Raw genomic sequence first — 19970 nt, 5'->3', positions numbered from 1 at the left:
GAAGCATCACTACGAACAAAGCTAGTGGAGGTGATAGAATTCCAGTTGAGCTATTTCAAATCCTGAAAGATGATGCTGTGAAAGTGCTGCACTCAGTATGCCAGCAAATTTGGAAAACTCAGCAGTGGCCACAGGACTGGAAAAGGTCAGCTTTCATTCTAATCCCAAAGAAAGGCAATGCCAAAGAATGCTCAAACTACTGCACATTGCACTCATCTCACACACTAGTAAAGTAATGCTCAAAATTCTCCAAGCCAGGCTTCAACAATACATGAACCATGAGCTTCCAGATGTTCAAGCTCGCTTTAGAAAAGGCAGAGGATCCAGAGATCAAATTGCCAACATTCTCTGGATCATCGAAAAAGCATGAGAGTTCCAGAGAAACATCTATTTCTGCTTTATTGACTATGCCAAAGCCTTTGACTGTGTGGATCACAATAAACTGTGGAAAATTTTGAAAGAGATGGGAATACCAGACCACCTGACCTGCCTCTTGAGAAACATATATGTAGGTCAGGAAGCAACAGTTAGAACTGGACATGGAAAAACAGGCTGGTTCCAAACAGGAAAAGGAGTACGTCAAGGCTGCATATTGCCACCCTGCTTATTTAACTTATATGCGGAGTACATTATGAGAACGCTGGGCTTGAAGAATCACAAGCTGGAATCAAGATTGCCGGGAGAAATATCAATAACCTCAGATATGCAGATGACACCACCCTTATGGCAGAAAGTGAAGAGGAACTAAACAGCCTCTTGATGAAAGTGAAAGAGGAGAGGGAAAAAGTTGGCTTAAAGCTCAACATTCAGAAAATGAAGATCATGGCATCTGGTCCCACCACTTCATGGGAAATAGATGGGGAAACAGTGGAAACAGTGTCAGACTTTCTATTTTGGGGCTCCAAAATCACTGCAGATGGTGACTGCAGCCATGAAATTAAAAGGTGCTTACTCCTTGGGAGAAAAGTTATGACCAACCTAGATAGCATATTCAAAAGCAGAGACATTGCTTTGCCAACAAAGGTCTGTCTAGTCAAGGCTATGGTTTTTCCAGTCGTCATGTATGGATGTGAAGAAAGCTGAGCGCTGAAGAATTGATGCTTTTGAACTGTGGTGGTGGAGAAGACTCTTGAGAGTCTCTTGGACTACAAGGAGATCCAACCAGTCCATCCTAAAGGAGATCAGTCCTGGGTGTTCATTGGAAGGACTGATGCTGAAGCTGAAAGTCCAATACTTTGGCCACCTGATGCGAAGTTGACTCATTGGAAAAGATCCTGATGCTGGGAAGGATTGGGGGCAGGAGGAGAAGGGGACGACAGAGGATGAGATGATGGCTGGATGGCATCACCAACTCGATGAACATGAGTTTGGGTAAACTTCGGGAGTTGGTGATGGACAGGGAGGCCTGGCATGCTGCAATTCACGGGGTTGCAAAAAGCTGGACACGACTGAGCACCTGAACTGAACTGAACTGAGTGCTGTCAATGTTCCCGATTTAGGCCACGCTAACAGAAGTGTTGGAGAAGGCAATGGCACCCCACTCCAGTACTCTTGCCTGGAAAATCCCATGGATGGAGGAGCCTGGTGGGCTACAGTCCATGGGGTCGCTAAGAGTCGGACACGACTGAACAACTTCACTTTCACTTTTCACTTTCATGCATTGGAGAAGGAAATGGCAAACCACTCCAGTGTTCTTGCCTGGAGAATCCCAGGGATGGGGGAGCCTGGTGGGCTGCTGTCTCTGGGGTCTCAAGAATCAGACATGACTGAAACGACTTAGCAGCAACAGATGTGTATGGTATCTTATTGTTGTTAAAAACTTTATCCCACCAGAACCTGAGTTTTTAGGTCTCTGTTTCAGGAATTTCTGTTACCCAGGTTTAAATCCAATATCCCAGAAGGTATTCCATAAGAATTAAGTTGGGGAGCTGGTGTAGCCCTTGGCAAGTATCAGACATGAAGTGGCTAGGATCACAAATACTGGAGGGTAAATTTTGTATGAGGAATCTGCAGATGACAAATAACAAGGAAAAAAATATAAATTTTGAAAATGTCAAATTATGTCTTTGGTTTGGTTTGTACCACCAATCTTTTGGTTAACAGTTGCATGCCTTAAATAATTGTGTTACAGAGATACCCAGTTATGTTTTTAAAGTTAAAATTGAAAAGTAGTTGTATCAATAGGAACTAACTAAATGTGTACCACAATGAGATGTTACAGAACTTGTAATCAATCACGTAAAAAAACCCTGCTTCTCAAGATGGATTTAGTGTGATTCCAACAGTTTACTTTTTCTATTCTCAATTATCTAACTTACTGAAAAGACTTCTTCTCAGCCAATACATAAATACTTTATTCAATGGAAGTTCTGTTATTATGTCTTTGTCAGAGTGTCCAGTTCTGTCCCTCAGTTGTGTCCGACTGTTTGCGAACCCCTGGAGTGCAGCACACCAGGCCTCCCTGTCCATCACCAACTCCCAGTGTCCACCCAAACTCATGTCCATCGAGTCGGTGATGCCATCCAATCATCTCATCCTCTGTCGTCCCCTTCTCCTCCTGCCCCCAATCCCTCCCAGCATCAGAGTCTTTTCCAGTGAGTCAGTTCTTCACAACAGGTGGCCAAAGTATCAGAGCTTCAGCGTCAGTCCTTCCAATAAATATTCAGGACTGATTTCCTTTAGGATGGACTGGTTGGATCTCCTTGCTGTCCAAGGGACTCTCAAGAGTCTTCTCCAACACCACAGTTCAAAAGCATCAATTCTTCTGTGCTCAGCTTTCTTTATAGTCCAATTCTCACATCCATACATGACTACTAGAAAAACTGTAGCTTTGACTAGACGGTTATAACATTTAATAATTCTAAAGCTTTCTCAGAAGTTCAGGCTGAAAGCCGTGAAAAAGTCATGTGCCGTTTCGTTTGTTGCTTTTTGCTCATTACAAATATAAATGAGCTAGCTTGTCAGATATGTGCAACCATTTCATGAACTACCCTCTCCCCAGGAAACCATGGTGTGAGGCAACATTCTGTGAGCTAACCTACCACAAATGCTGTTTTATAATCACAAGTGCCTTTTAATGACTATTTATACTTCATTCTCAATCAAGTCTTGTAACTAAATAGTTTGTCATTAGTAAGACACTTAGTGTGTGCTTAGTTGCTTCAGTCGTGTCCGACTCTGTGAACCTATGGACTGTAGCCCACCAGGCTCCTCTGTCCATGGGATTCTCTAGGCAAGACTACTGGAGTGGGTTGTCATTTCGTTCTCCAGGGGATCTTCCCGACCCAGGGATTGAACCCACATCTCCTGCATTTCCTGCTTGGCAGGATTCTTTACCATTGAGCCACCTGGGAGGCCTCATTAAGACACTTCAGTGTGGAATATTTTTCTGTTTCAAATTGTGTGTTTTAAAATCTTTTTATGATTAGTTTTGTTGATGGTTTGCCTTAAATTCAGGTTCCTTTTCAAACAGAAAATTACAGGAAACATATCTATTTCCTAAAGCTGCAGTGTTCTAGTCCATGTGATGAGAGTCTTCTGGATTATTTATTTAAATTGTTTCACAGATACCATTTCAGATCCCACATATAGATATAATGGACATCAGTGAATACAAATAAATATAGCATTTACATCTAAATATAGAAATTCATAAATGTATTTATATGTAATTATAAATATATGGATGCAAAAGAAGTGTTTTTTTTTCCCCTCCTATTTTTAAAACTCTATTTCCATCCTGTGGGTCATTTATGTCATTAAAATCCTAAATGAAATCTTGTCAGACCTCTTAGGTGAGCTTTCCCTCTCATATTTCCTTCCAAGACACATCTTGGCCAATTGACTCAAAGGCTAAAGGGCTAGTTTACAAAGGAAAAAATGTTTTCCCACACTGGCAAGAGCATGGCATATTTTTATAAAGAAATTTGAGTTTTACCCAGGCCCAATTCTTTCCAGGTTTGGAAATAATTGAAGTGAGAAAAAACAGGACCTTTATTATAATCATTTGTTGTAATTTTTATAATTCATCAATCATTTACTTACCCAGCTCTCTGAATTTCTCAACCAGTGTATATCCATCCCTTTGTTTTGGTAACAATATGCCATTTTGTTTTTAATTGAGATTTGGAGAATTTTTGTTTTCTCCCAAAATGTACTGTGATATTAAACTTCGTTCTGGTCCCAGATTATTATTTGTAACCAAGTTCAGCACCAGAAGAGACAGAACCAGAAATAATTCAGTTAAAGCAAAAAAAAGTCTGTCCTTTCTCATGGACTTGCGCTTTGGGGCTATGTGAGATGTGGGGTTTTATCAATTACACCTGAGTTAGCAGGAGGAAGACTCTCTCCAATGATAGAATTCATCTCCTCCTTGCTTCTGCTATTCAGTTTAGAGCCACAGGGACACCATCCATCAAAAGAACCTTTCCTGGAGAGGAGAATCTTGTTAAGGCTGGCTGTCAACTTGAGAAAACTAATCATGGTATTGAACAACAAAATGATTTTATACTGCTTTTCTCCTCCTCGTCTACTGAGCAGGCTATTAAGGAGAAAGGCCGACAGATGTTCTGCAACCTACTAAAAATAGGTAACCTGCTTTAAATATCAAGTGTGTCTGCTGGATTATGGAGTGAAACAATGTGCCCAGCATTAATGGAATTCAGATTGGAGACCAGAGGCCCACTCAGATTTAGCAGTGGAGATGTGGACTGGCAGGCAGCTCCCTTAGCCAGATGGCTTAATAACTTCTTTAAAATGACTTTCTTTTCCATGGCCAGATTATGTCAAAATGTTCTGTGCTACTACTGATCTGGTATATGTTATGTCCTGTGTTAGCTCAACTTAGAGTTGGAAAAATTGATTAGTGGGTTTGAGTCTGCAAAATAGACTCAAGGCATTTTATTTTCTGCTTGCTCTGTTCTTTTTATCTTCTCTTCAGTGTAATGCTTTCTCCCTTTATGCTATGGCACTAGCTGAATGCTGATGACCCAATGGGACAACAGCCAAGTTGCATTTAATGGTAATCTGGTGGCCAGAGCTGCCTAGTCACTCACTGATACGGAATGGGGACTTGGGGGCAAAGAGTTTCTTTCCTGTTTATACCTGATAGCAAATCTTAGAAACATTCATCCTTTAACTTGCAGTTCCTGTCCCGCCTCCGTAAAATTTTCCCTAAGGACCGAATGATGTTCCCTTTCTCCCCTCAGTGACTATAGCTGTCTCTCTGCCTCCCATATTCTCTGTTTAGTATTTTCCACTGCTTCCTTAGTTGGTATTAAATGCTGGCTATGGCTTTTCCTGACTGTGCTCAATAAGTGCATACTTGTTGATTAATTAGATTGCTTGTCTCAAGCAGAGTGGTCTAAGGGTAAGCTTTGTCCATAAGGTGGTGTTTTGAAACTTGTTGGGAAAGGACAGGGCCACTTTAGGAAAAAGATGCAAATTACAAACCTTTTCACCAAAAAATGTACATATATGTGTATACACAGTCAGAAAAACCTTTGCATATAGTTTCAGAAGGTTCCCTGACTCCCCCTGAAGGCTATTTAAGTAACCTTGATTGAGAACCTTGCTGTAAAAGGATTTATTCCATGTAAGAGTCCTTCTAGAACTCTTGGGAACAAGGAGGAAGATGCCTACTGGCCAGACTCTTTTGGTAGCTTTTTCAAAAGTTAAACACGCACTCACCATGTGACCCAGCCATTTCACTCCTAGGTATTTACCTAAAGAGGAATAAAAGCATATATCTTCACAAAGACTTGTTTACAAATCCATAAAACAGTGTTATCTATAACAACCTGGAAATCCAAATGTCCATCCACAGTGGAATGGGTTAACAAAGCATGGTACATCCTATAATTGAATATTTCTCAGTAATAAAATGAAATGGGATGTTTGACAAAGTAAATGAATCTCAATATTATGCCAAGTGATACGTGAGAGATTAAAAACAGAGGATGTACATGGAATTCTAGAAAATACCATCTAATCTATAGTTTGAGAAGACAGAGGACAGACAGAGGTCTAGGGAGAGTTGGATTCTAAAGGGGTATGAAGAAATTTGGGGGAACAAGAATATTTTTATATCAACTGGGGGGTTGTTTCATGGATGCAGGTATATACACGTCAAAACTCACTAAGCTTACTTTAACTATATGCAGCTTATTGTACATCAGCTATACTTACAAAAATGATTACGTATATATTCATATTTTAAAAGTTCTAGAAAGAAATTCATGAAAAAAGTTCACTGTTATTCCTGGGCAGTGGGATTACAACTTATTTTTTTCCTATGTACATTTATGAAGTTTTCTAAATTTTCTAGAATGTATGCATAAAGGATCCTGTGGCAACTGTAAGAAATTACCACAGATTGAGTGGGTTATAAGAGCAGAAATTTATTACCTCATAATTCTAAAGGCCAAAATTCTGAAATTAGTATCACTGGGTCAAATTTAAGATACTGGCAGGACTGGGCTCCCTGGGGCCTTTGCTTCTGGTGGTTGCCAGCATTCCTTGGCTTGTGACCTTATCACTCAAATCTTCAGAATCAGCATCTTCAAATTTCTCTCAGCTCCATCTTCACCTACCCCTTTGGTGAAGTTAAATCTCTCTGTGTCTCCCTCTTATAAGGATTTTATTTAGATTATCCCCTGGGATAATCTAGGATAATCCCCTCATGCAAAATCCATAATTTAATCCCATCTGCAAAGACCCTTTTTCCAAATAAGGTATTAATGTTTGGGGGTTCCAGGGATTAGGACCTGATATTTTTAGTGGGTGTTTTTTAGCCACCACAGCACATTAAAAAAAATAAAAATTCTGTTTTATTTTCTTTGTACTTGATTCCTTAAAAATCTTGAAATTGCATAAATAATACACAAATATATATGTTCATTGTAAAACATCAGACAGTATAAAATGTTACAGAGTAAAAGTCAAAGTCCACTCTGATACTGGCTAGCACTGTGCTAAAAGTAGAGTTCCTTTACAAATAAGGAATTAGGCAAATTCAAGTTCTTGCGCTGTTCCTATGAGATACACATGTGCCTAATTTCTTTTACAATAACTACTATTAACCACTTAATGTGTCCTTCCAGATCCATCACTGTAAATTTATAAAAGTATGCTTGCAATATCAGGGATATTGTAATATTTACATACTATGTTTGTATGTGTGAGTGGTTTTGGTTTTTGTAAATGGGAATTGTATTATTCATTTCACTTCACACGCATACACACACCCACACCCAAACACACACACACAAACCCTCTTTTCTTAACAGTGTTCTAGGTGATATTTCCAAGTCAGTGCATAAAATTCCACTTTATTTATATTATTTAATTGCAGAGCTATAGCTTTGTCAGTCTCTTTGCTGAATTTTGATTTACTTTTCTTTTTTTGCCATTATCAGTAATGTTGCAGTGAACAATCCTGTACATATAGCTTTGGGTGCACACACAACATTTCCGTAGATTAGATTCCTAGAAGTAGATTGCTAAATCAAAGAGCATATGCATTTTATGTTTTGATAAATACTTCCAACTTTCTTTACAAAAATATTATTGTGGTCTGTACTCCTATAATATCATATAAAAATATTCTTTTGCCTATACATTTGCTACTCTGGATATTAATTTTTCCCTTTGTGACAATCAAGTGGATAAATAGTGGTGCCTCATTTTCATTTTACTTATTATTTCTCAGTTGCTAAAGAGATTGAGCATATTTTCATATGCATTGGTCATTTGTTTCTTTTTTTGTTACTCACCTTTTATAACATTCACCAATTTTTCTATTTCACTGTCTTCCTTTTTCTTAATAATTGATATATTATGGCATTTAACTTGTTGACTATTATTTACAAGATTATCTCCTAGTTTGTCATTTGTCTTATAACTTGGTTTATAATCACTTAGAAGTTTTAAATTTTAATGTAGTTATTCTATCTTTTACTTTATGGGTTATAGCTTCCTTGTCTTCTCTAGGAAGGACAACCTACCCAAAGATTACTAAATATTCTCAGTATTTTTATCTAGTAGCATGCACTGCTTCCAAGATCAGGAGTATAAAAAGTCATCTAAAGTAAAAGACCACATATCAAATCAACAAAATAGTTTACAGATGCTTTAAAATAGTAGATTCTGGAGTAGGCTGTCTGGGTTCTTTTCTAACTATATGACCTTGGGAAATTCCTTAACCTTTTTGTGCTTCAATTTCTTTATCTCTAAAATAAGGTAAATAGTAGAACCTGTTTTGTAAGATTACTGTGTTGTAAGAATTAAGTGAGTTAATAGATGTTGAATGCTTTGAATAGTGTTTGACACATAAAAAGCAATGTCTACGTGCTAACTGAAAATGTACATTGGTGCTGTTACTGGCTGAATCTAAAACAGGAAAAAGAAATGCAACTATTATGCTTTGAACACTTAGAAGTTCTGACATTGACACAGGTGCTTGTATTCAATATTATATGTGGTAGATACTACCACTGAGGGTCAGAGAAGCTAATGTCTCATCTCTGGTCACACAGAGAGAAAGTGAGAAGCCAGGGAAGCTCATGTTCCCTTACTATACCCCTGAAATGGCCTAGGCATAGATTGGCATTCAAAATTCTCTTTCTGTCACCTTCTTACTGGAAGATTCTACAACAAGGTTTACAGCTTTGAAAGATCAGGAAGCCTGGTGATTACTGCTAGACTTCTGAAAATGTAACTGAGTAGCTGGAAAAAAAAAAAAAGGTTTCGGACCTTGTTTGAATGGCCTGTAATGTAAGGGCCTATATTTACTATCTATATTATTCTGGATCTGCCTGCCCCAGGCTTCGGGTTTCGGACCTGGTTTGAATGGCCTGTAATGTAAGGGCCTATATTTACTATCTATTTTATTCTGAATCTGCCTGCCCCTGTAAAAAAGGGGGTTTTAGCACTTGTTCACTACTTTTCTATTACTGTTTTAACATTGTGTTAAAGGTCAGTGAGCGCTAGTAAAAAACACTAAACAAAATTTCCTTGCTTGTACCTTAAATACTGGGTTGGCCAGAAAGTTCTTTCAAGGTTTTCTGTAACATGGTATGGGAAAATCTGAATGAACTTTTTGGCCAACCCAATATACTTCTTTAGATGGTCTGTGTTTACTTTTGTTTCTGGGGAACATGAGGAATGAACTGTTGCCACAAACTGTCGCTGCTTTATCATCATCATAAATATTAAAGCTGCTACATATTGGTGTTTCTGGAGGAGGCAGTACCACTTTATGATTAAGATATCAGACTCAGGAGCCAAATCACAGGCTGAAATCCCAGCTCTACCGTGTAATTTGTTGTGTGACCTTGGTCCACATACTTAACCTCCCTTATTGGTAAACTGAGGACCAGTAATTGCTTTTCCACCTATTTCTGGTACTTATCGGCTCTTTTCTTAGTCCATTAGCAACTGGAGTATTAAAATGCTATTCACTTCAGAAAGGGATATCACAGTAAAAAGAGAGAAGAGAGAGTCAAAATAGCACTTTTGTGTTTCAAAATAGGTTCTATAATAAATGGAAGATATCATATTATTGAAGAAAAAGTCTTTGGATATTTTGCTTATTAGTTTCATTTAGTTTCAAAAGTCTAAGGTCTAAAAGTGAAGGTCTCAGGATATGAGCAGATTCTACCCGCCCTATCTCCCTGCCATGAAATATGTTGAGAAGAATGGGAAAAAGTCAAGGCTGTCACACTCCCAGACTTGATGGGGTCCACAGGTTTGTTCATGTGGAGGGAGAAGGATGAGAAAGAGAAAGAAGGCAGCGTGTGTTCCATGGGCCTAAGTGAGGGGGTCCTGTGTCCTGTGCACCAGTCACTCCTATCCTAGGTTGAGTTCCAGTGGCAGACAGACTCTCCAAAAAGGTTTCAGTTACTGAGGATAGACAACCTGTGCTTGGCTTAGGAAGAAGTATCTCATTATCACTGACATACACCACAGTGGGAGGCAGAAGGAGTAGGATGTCTGCATGTAGGGCTGGCTTCTTGAGTGAGGGAGCTGTACAGTCACACGGAACCTCACACTTGATTTAATGCTTTCCTATGACCTCAAACCTAGACAGCGTATTAAAAAGCAGAGACATTACTTTGCCGACAAAGGTCCATCTAGTCAAAGCCATTGTTTTTCTAGTAGGATGTGAGAGTTGGACCATAAAGAAGGCTGAACACCGAAGTATTGCTGCTTTTGAGCTGTGGTGTTGGAGAAGACTCTTGAAAGTCCCTTGGACTGCAAGGAGATCAAACCAGTCAATCCTGAAGGAAATCAATCCTGAATATTCATTAGAAGGACTGAGGCTGAAGCTGAAACTCCAATACTTTGGCCACCTGATGTGAAGAGCCAACTTATTAGAAAAGACCCTGATGCTGGGAAAGATTGAAGGCAGGAGGATAAGGGGATGATTGGATGGCATCACTGACTCAATGGACATGAGTTTGAACAAGCTCTGGGAGATAGTGATGGACAGGGAAGCCTGGTGTGCTGCAGTCCGTGGAGTTGCAAATAGTTGAACACGACTGAGCAACTGAACTACAGCAAATTACCTCTTGAAATTAATAATTATTTCTGAACAAGGACCACCATTTTCATTTTGCACAGGGCCTCACAAATATGTAGCTGGTACTGTCTACCTGAAGTGTCCTGAAACAACTGAGTCCCCAACATAAATGGGAGCAGTATAATGATACCCCACACCCACTAGGAGGGAGGAGAACTATTTAAGAGAAAGTTCACACTTGAAGAAGCTTTGGAGCAGGGACACAGAGTATGCACAGTGATTTGCATGGAGTGATGATCACAGACCAGATGGGATAGCAGACACGTGGGTGGATGCTAGCCTGGATACTAGATGATACTGAGGAGCAGAGTCTCCTGGCTAATGCTCTGACATCCCACTGTGCTCAGTTACTTCAATCATGTCCAACTCATTGCAGCCCTATGGATTGTAGCCTGCCATGCTCTGTACATGGGATTCTCCAGGCAAGAATACTGGAATGGGTTGCCATACCCTCCTCCAGGGAATCTTCCCAACCCAGAGGTCAAACCTGTGTCTCCTGCGTCTCCTGCATTGCAGAAGGATTCTTCATCCACTGAGCCACCTGGGAAGCCCCTGACATCCCACTAGTGTCCTAGAAATCCTGATCTCCCAGGGATAGACTGGGGAGACCTGGGATAGCTTGAGATTTTGTTTGTCACATCCTATCAAATGGGGGCACAAAGAAATTTAACCAAAATAATTTAAAAATGAATTTTTTTGCATGCATGCATGTATGGGGTGAAGATTTTTACCTACTACTCCATAAGTAAAAGTGTGATTTATTTTATGAGTTTTAAAATTTATTTGTGCATTCATTGCTATTATGCATCTTGCATCGGTGGTGGTTTTATTTAAATTTAAAGCTGATGGTTTTGTTGCTTTATTTATACAGTGGAATTCTCCTGCTGGCAATCAGTTTTGATGTTGAATTAATTTTCAAATGACTTTTACTGAGTGATTCTTGGTAACCCAAACTAATTTCTTGGTCTCATGAATATTAGACTCTTAATTTTCAAACTTCTCTTGTTTGGGTATGTCCTGGAAAGCCAACATGCATTTTTTAAACTTTGAATTATGAAAGACAGGCAACCATCTGGAACCGGAAAAGTGCGGGGTTTCAGAAGAGCTCTTCACGTCATGAAGCATCATTCTTGTGCTCTCAATTTTGCCGTGTGTTACGGAGGACTATAGCGGCCACCTTGGGTCTCCTCCAGCACCAGCCACTCAAGACGGCACTGTAAGTAAATGGAATGTGTGACTCCAAAGTCTGAGGAAAATCAAACCCATATGTGATATGACATAAGTTTTCCCCAAGAAAGCAAAATGTTTTGATGTCTTGAAATGAGATTTAAGTCAGTGTTAAAAAGCTGTTAAAATAGGGCTTGCTTTGTTGGAGATTAAGTTTCTTAGTGTGGGAGCCCACAGTGTCTATACACAGTGTACCAAGAAACCATCTCTTCTCTGTCCTTGCAAGTGTCCCGTCCATCTTTGATAGTGTCTGTGGGCCTGAAAGCATGCCGTGACAGTGTATGCACAAGACCCAGAGAGCAGGTGTCAAGTAGGCATCAGCAAAGCAAGGGATAAACACAGGAAATAAGATTGGACAGGACCCGGGAGGTGGGGAGAAGAAATGATTTAGCTTCTAGTTTTGGCAGATAAGGCTTATCTGAAAAAGTATTGTAATCCAGTTTTAAAATGATAAACACATAGGCTGAAAGGGCCCCTGAGAAATAATCTGATCCATCCCCCGACCTCCAGGGAGGTTTTATCTAAACCATTTTTACCAGGAGGTGTCTGTTGCGTTCTTAAAATTCTGTGGGGAAGTGGATGTGACAGCCTCTCCAACATCCCATTACAATGCTTTATAACCACAACTGACAAGAAGCCCCTCTTTATACACATATATCCTTTCCTTCTCTGGCTGGAGCCCATTGTTTCCTGTTCTATCCTCAGTAGAGACATGTTCATATGTCTAGATACAGCTTCTGAATAATAATCCTTCCTATATTTTAAGAGGCATTAAGTGACCTATTTCTTTCTCTTCTCGAGACTAAATAATCCCAGGGGCTTTCTCCTTTTTGTATTTGTCCGTTTCCCATATCCCTCTCAAGTTTTTTATGTCTCAAGCTGGGGCTTCTGTACTTGGCAGGAGTTTTGACTTGTGGGGGATTTCCCACACTGCACCACCTTCCAAGTACTGCTTCTACATGGTTGATTTTCAAAAGTGTCTACATAAACACTCTAAAATGGAGTGGGAGTATGTCATTAGATTCTGTTTAAATGTAACAGGGCATTTCCTACACCACTCCCAGTCTCCTACTAAGTTCAAAGGTCACTGCCACAGTAAAAGCAGGTCAGGAGCATGAGAGATGCCAGGGTATTGTGAGAGCAGGCTTCAGCTTACTGGTGGGTGGGGCGAGCAAGTTTGACTTCTTAAGTTTTTAAAAATTTGACTTCTTGATGTCACATCTTTAAGAGCTTCCTTAACTCCAGCCTAAATACCCCCAAGAGATGGTAATTTGCAAGCCCTGCAACCACTTTGGCTGCTTACCAACCATTTGCAGTCCAAGAATCAAGACCTAATTTTTCTCTTACCCCAAAGGGCTAGATGGCTCAGCTCTGGGACAATCTGTGTATTTCCCCTGTGGGTTTGGGCAAGTGGAGCCTTTTCTGAAGGAAGGCTTGGAGGAGTAGCAATTATGGACAGTTGCATTCTGCCCCTGACCTTCTTCCAACCGAACAAAATCAATGCCCAGAATCTTTGCTTTTGAAAAGTTCTGCACTGTGAAAATGTCCTCTTCCTGGAGTTCTCCCTTCGGAATTGGGTAATAGTCATTCATTGAAGTTGGGAAGTAGAAGCACTGCTTCCAGACACAATATAGAAACCTCTTTTTTGAGAAGATAAAACCAAATTTCAGTGACATAAGCCCTTAACTGTGTTAGAAGCAGATAGACTTCTTTTACAACAGGTGAAAAATTATGGAATCATTTTTATTACTCGGGAAATAAAAGCATCATCTATGTGCCCATATTTTATAAAATATAAAGGATAGCACAGATGCTCGCTTCTGTTGTTGTCACTAAAAGCCTGCCTGAAAAGTGGTTTCCTGTGGACAGTGCTTCATGTGAAGTGTATATTCTATTAACATCTATGTTTATAATTATCCTGCAGTTTTATTTAGACTCGGATGGATAGAAGCAAAACATGGCAGCTTTCTCACAGATCCCAGCAGCTGATGGGCAGAGGTTAATTTGTCTGTACATGGACACATTAGCTTGTCACATCTGCTATTAATTGCAAACAGATATATTAGTCTAATTAAACATTGCAAGGAACTGACCTAAATTGTTCCATGCCTGTTGCTATATCGACTCCTCGATTAGCACAATTCAGGCTGCATGTTTATCCTTTTTCTACTGATAGGAAGTAACAGTCTTAACTCTACAGCTAGTAGTGGTTCTTGCCGTCATCCCTGCTGGTATGTTAACTATGCCTGAAATGGAAAAATAAAACTCATGTGACATAATCATGTGAATTTGCTGCTGAACTACAGCCATTTCTACCCCATTGCCTTGACCAAGAGCATTTTCAAATGCTTATGTTCTGTGGCAGCTGTCTTAGTGGGTTGCATCCATTCTAATTTTGGAGCTCATTATTAGGACAAACAGTTGTGGTACATCAATAGCCCATCAGAATTAATTAAAGGGGGAACAGCAACTGAATGTTCATCAGCTCATTTGCAAGCAATCAGGGCAGAGGGTGTATCTCCCTACTCAGACTTGACACTGGCTTGTTTTATGACTTCACTTGGGAGATGTTTAGTGTTGACCAGTAGAAAATGTTTAAATGTGGCAAGTATACAAATAGCAGAAGCCTGGTAATTGGGTACATTTTAGAATTAATGATTAAGTGATGTACATTTCTGTCCTTCATTTTTATCAACACTAAGTTCTCCATCACAGCCATATTGACAGATCCCTTCCCTGCAATAGATTGTCTCCCCCACTAAAAAGAAACTCTACTTTTCCTGTGCTGACAGTGATATCTAGCATCTGGACATTCAGTAAATATTGACTGCATGAAGAAAATTGAGAAAACTGGTTTCATCTCATGTGAGAGAGAAATAATCTATTTAAATATAAACCTCTTGGTAAGAATGTGAAGAACTTTTTCAAGATACCAAAAGCAATATTTTCTTTAAAAGGAAAGAAAACTTAAGAATTATTTTCCAACAAAATGATTTAGTAAAGACAAATTTTAAAACAACCTAAGTAGATTTTCACCAGTCCTTCAAAATGTTGACATTTAAGTCTTTGTTTTTTAAAATTGTATTTTATTGAAGTATAGTTGATTTACAGTGTTATATTAGTGTCATATATACAGCACAGTGATTCATATATACGTATATATGTGTGTCTGTGTTAGTCGCTCAGTCATGTCCAACTCTCTGCAACCCCATGGACCGTAGCCTGCCAGACTCCTCTATCCATAGAATTCTCCAGCAAAAATACTGGACCAGATAGCCATTCCCTTCTCTGGGGGTTCTTCCTGACCCAGGGATAGAACCCAGGTCTCCTGAATTGCAGGAAGATTCTTTACTGTCTGAGTAGGGAAGCCCAGCTATATATGTGTGTGTGTCTGTGTGTGTGTGTGTGTGTGTGTATGATCTTTTTCATTCTTTTTCCTTATAGGTTATTACAAAATATTGAATATAGTTCCCTGTACTATACAGTAGGTCCTTGTTGACATTTAAGTCTCTGAATTGATACTGAGGAATGTTTGAAGGTGAGGGCACTCTACCATCTTGCCAAACATGCTCCCCCGTGGAAAGCAGCTGTCCTAGGCCTGACAGATTTCCAGGTAAGAACAGGCTTAGCAGCCTTTGCTGCGGGGGCTGAAGAGTTTGGCAGGAAAAGAACAATTGAATTCTCTGTCTCCTTTCTCTTTTTCTTTATTATTTAGTACAGCAGCTTGGCCCTTGGAAATAAATGTTCTATGCATGCTTTTCCTAGCAGATTGAACCATAGATCTGCTGAATGATTGATGCAGTTGGTCTCCTTATACTGGAGACTCAGACCTGGAATATTGTTTTGGGAACCATTCAACTGGCTTCTCTTTCATTCTGGACTTTGCTGTCCCCTTGGCAGCATCAGGTCTCTGTGGCCCTGCTCTAAACTTACTGGCATCACTCTTCTTGATTAAGACTGGGCTTTCATTTTGATCTTGATGAGGGAAGTGATCTAATATTGTGAATTCAGGAGCAGAAGCCAACAAGTTTTTAGGAAGCTCTGCTTTGTTTTGTTCCTTTTTTCCTCAGCTTCAGCTCTGGAGCTGGAAAGACCTTTTTCTTGATTATGTGTATGGACTCATCTTTTGTGGTAGGAAAATTCATTTAGTTTTCATTCAACAAGCACTGGAACTGGTGGCACAAAGAGGGTTACAAATGGTTCTTGCTCTTTAAGGAATTCATAGTCTAAGAGAAGTGGAAAAAGATACATTAACTATTGAATAATAGGAGGAAAGAATACATAAGACAAGGGAGAAGATCACTTGTTCTCTCTGGGGCAGAAGCCTGTCAGGAAGACTTTACATGGAAGACAATACTTGGGTAGTATACTGAAGACAGCCATTAGCTTTTATTTTATTAAATTTTTTTTTTTATTGAATGAAAGATTCTTTAAGTTCTATAGTGCTTTACAATTTTCAAAAATTTTTATATACATGATTTCATGTAATCCTATAATAACCTTTCTGCCCTCACCCCTATATTGCCCCTCTTCCTTCCTCTCCACACTGGTAACCACAATGTATTCTATGTAGCTGTGAGTCTGCTTCTTTTTTGTTTTATTCACTAATTTGTTGTATTTTTTAGATTCCACATATAAATGATTTCATACAGCATTTGTCTTTATCTTTCTGACTCATTTCACTTAGCTTAATGCCCTCAAAGTCCATCCAAGTTGTGCAAATGGCAAAATTTCATTATTTTTTTGTGGCCAAGCAGTATTTTATCATAGTGGGTTGCCTAGTAATGGGTTTTTCCACAAGATGCAGTGGAAAAACCCAAAGAAAAGTTTTGGCCAACCCAATACATACACCACATCTTCTTTATCCCTTCATCTGCTGATGGACATTGTATTGCTTCCATTCCTTGCCTTCACATAGAGCACAATACATGGGTAGTGTATTGAAGAGACCCATTAGCTTTTAATCACCAGTACTTGAAGAGTTCAAGGGAAGTTAGTATCAAAGTGCATTGACTAATTCAATCATCCAGTAAATATTTACTGATGCCAACTATATGCCTGCTTGGAAGACAGGCAATGGGGATATAACAATGAAGAGAAAGATAAAGACTCTTTCTTATGGATCTTAAAGTTTAGTTGGAAGAGACAACTAAATAATTACCTGAAATGTCAGACAAGGATAAATGCTAAGAAGAAGAATAAAAAGAGGGGCAAGAGGATTAAAAAGTGGTGATGATGATGGTGGCAAGTTGTTATATCATGTGGGAAAGTCAGGGAAAGCCTGACCAGGACAAGATGATGTTTGATCAGATAGCTGAAGGAATACCATAGTGGCCCATGTAGGTCCCTGTGGTAAGAGCATTCTAGGTAGCTGTCAACAGCTACGTCCAATGTGTCAACATTAGCAAGAATTAAAGGGTTTTATTCACTAAGAAAGAGAGCTTTATAACTTCCTGTGGTAAATACTTTAACACTCCCACTTTACAGATGAGTAAAGTACCTTGCCAAGTCCTACACAGAGCACTCCCCGGGGCTACTGGAAGCTTGGGTGACTTCTAGTCTCCATAATCATTTGGCATCAACCTATTTTTTTTCTCATAGTACAACTTTTTTTCTTCTCTTTTGGTGTTAGTTATTGATTCTGAGTCCTGAGTGTCCAAACTCCACCTGGGTTTTCTCCTAAAGCAATGATTTCCACACCTGATCATCATATTTGCTCCCAATTTTAAAAATTACACGTTAAAAAATACAGATAGCAAGACCCCCACCTTTGGCGATTCTAATTCAGTAGGCCTGAGAAGGGACCTTCATATCCAGCTCCCTCAGGTATAATCTCCCTCAGCAATTCCAGACTTGAAAACCACTGTAGTAAAAGTGCTTCTTACATTTCAATGTGCATACAACTTGCCTAGGCTCTTGTTAAAATGCAGATTCTGATTCAGTAGGTTTTAGATTGGAAATACTTCATCTCTCACAAGCCAGAGATGCTCATCCTTGGACCACACTCTGAGAACCAAGGGTCTATGCAGCATTGTCAGTAATGGAAATGGAGCAGCTCACTGGGGTAAAGGGAATGAGGCACAGTCCAAACCCTAATATAAAAGAGGGTAATTCACCTGACCTCTGCTATCAAGCATCCACAGATGTTCCTCAAAGCCCATGCCTCTGTCCCTTGAGAGTGGCCAGATGAAGCTGCTTCTCTAGATGCTGCATAAACAGCAGTTGAGATGGGGAGAGGTAGGGGTATGTGAAACTCTGGCTTGGTAGAACAGCTTGGGGGCCATGACATAAACCTCTCTCCAGCTCCCTCCTTCTCTACCCAACCAGTGTCACTGTCTGTTATGAGCCGAAGAAAACCCCAGCTGTGCACCTGCCTGCTTCCTGCACAGACCCCTCCACTGAACCATTCACCCTCAGTGCCTCTCATCAGGGTCACCTTCTTTACTGTTACCTGCTTTGTATGAGTCATTTTAATCTTTCCTATGAGATTATAAGCTCTGAGAGGCTGTAGCACCCTTAGGAAGCTGAATTCATAGTAAGAAACACAGAATCTTGACACTGAAAGAGAGCTCATGAAATTCAATTTCCTTCTTAGGCTGTGCTTACTTTTACAATCTTCCACAAAGATAATTATGCAGTCCCTGCCTGAATACTGCCTGTTGTGAAAAGCCCGTTTCTTCATGAATTGCTCAATTAAAAAAAAACTCACAGAATTGAAATGCGGCCTTTTCAATCTTATCACTGGATAGCCAAGAAGTTGGAAATAATGATAAATAACTAGTATTTTTAAGAGCTTACTATATGCTCGGTTCTATCTTAAATTGTGTGTGTAGTTTATTTTGTTTGATCTTCACAACAATCCTATAATTAACCTCCTTAGAGATAGAGAGGAGTCAAGTAAATTGTTCAAGGTCACACAGCTAGAAAGTGGAAGAGCCAAGATTCAGGGCAGACAGTCTGATTGTAGAGAACATACTGTCTGAATATATTAGGTGGTACAAACCAAACATAATTGCAGTTTCGGAGTGTGAATTTTAAATCATTCTAACTAGGCTCAAACATAATCTTTATTAATCAAAATAAGAACCACTACAATCAACACATGTTTGCCAATAGCCAATGAGAAATAAGTTTGTTTACTCCTGTAGTGTAAAACTCCATGCCGTGGGATTCGATGAACTCTTGGAAAGCATTTTCTGCTGGTTGTGGGTGCATTTTCTTTGCAAAAAGTTGAGATTCTTGAAGAAGTGGTCAAGAATGGTGGTCTTGAAGTCAGTTGGTCAGGAGACTATGGTGAATGAGGCAAAACTTTGTAGCCCAATTCATTCAACTTAGAAGTGTTGGTTGTGCAACATGTAGTCGGGTGTTATCATGAAGAATTGGGCCCTTCCTCTTGATGAATGCTGGCTGCAGGCATTGAAATTTTGGGTGGATCTCATCAATTTCCTGAGTTTACTTCTCAGATGTAATGGTTTCGCCAGGATTCAGAAGTTGTAGTGGATCAGACCGACAGCAGACCACTAGTGACCATGACCTTTTTTTCATGCAAATTTGGGCTTTGGGAAGTGCTTTGGAACCTCTTCTCAGTTCAGCCACTCAGCTGGTCATCGCCAGTTGTCCAGTTGTTGTATAAAATCCACTTTTCATCATGTCACAGTCTGATCGGAAAATGGTTTGTCATTGTTGCATATGATAAGAGAAGACGACACTACAAAACGATGTTTTTTTGTTTTTTTTTTTTTTGGTCAGCTCACAAGGCACCTACCTATCAAGCTTTTTCACCTTTCCAATTTGCTTCAAATGCCAAATGATTGTAGAATGGCCAATGCTGGGTTCTTCAGCAACTTTTTGTGTAGTTGTAAGAGGGTCAGCTTTGATGATGCTCTCAATTGGTGGTTTTCAGCTTCCGGTGGCTGGCCACTGTGTGCTCATCTTTAAAGCTCTCGTCTCTTTTGCAAAACTTCTTGAACCATCACTGTACTGTACATTCATTACCAGTTCCTGGGCCAAATGCGTTGATGTTGCAAGTTGTCTTTGCTGCTTTGCAACCCATTTTGAATTCGAATAAGAAAATTGCGGGGAGGAGCCAAGATGGCGGAGGAGTAGGACGGGGAGAACACTTTCTCCCCCACAAATTCAGCAAAAGAGCATTTAAACGTCGAGT

The sequence above is a fragment of the Bison bison genome, unplaced genomic scaffold (assembly GCF_000754665.1).
Source record: "Bison bison bison isolate TAMUID 2011002044 unplaced genomic scaffold, Bison_UMD1.0 scf7180017864466, whole genome shotgun sequence".
Classification (NCBI taxonomy): domain Eukaryota; kingdom Metazoa; phylum Chordata; class Mammalia; order Artiodactyla; family Bovidae; genus Bison; species Bison bison.
This window is presented reverse-complemented; position numbering follows the sequence as displayed.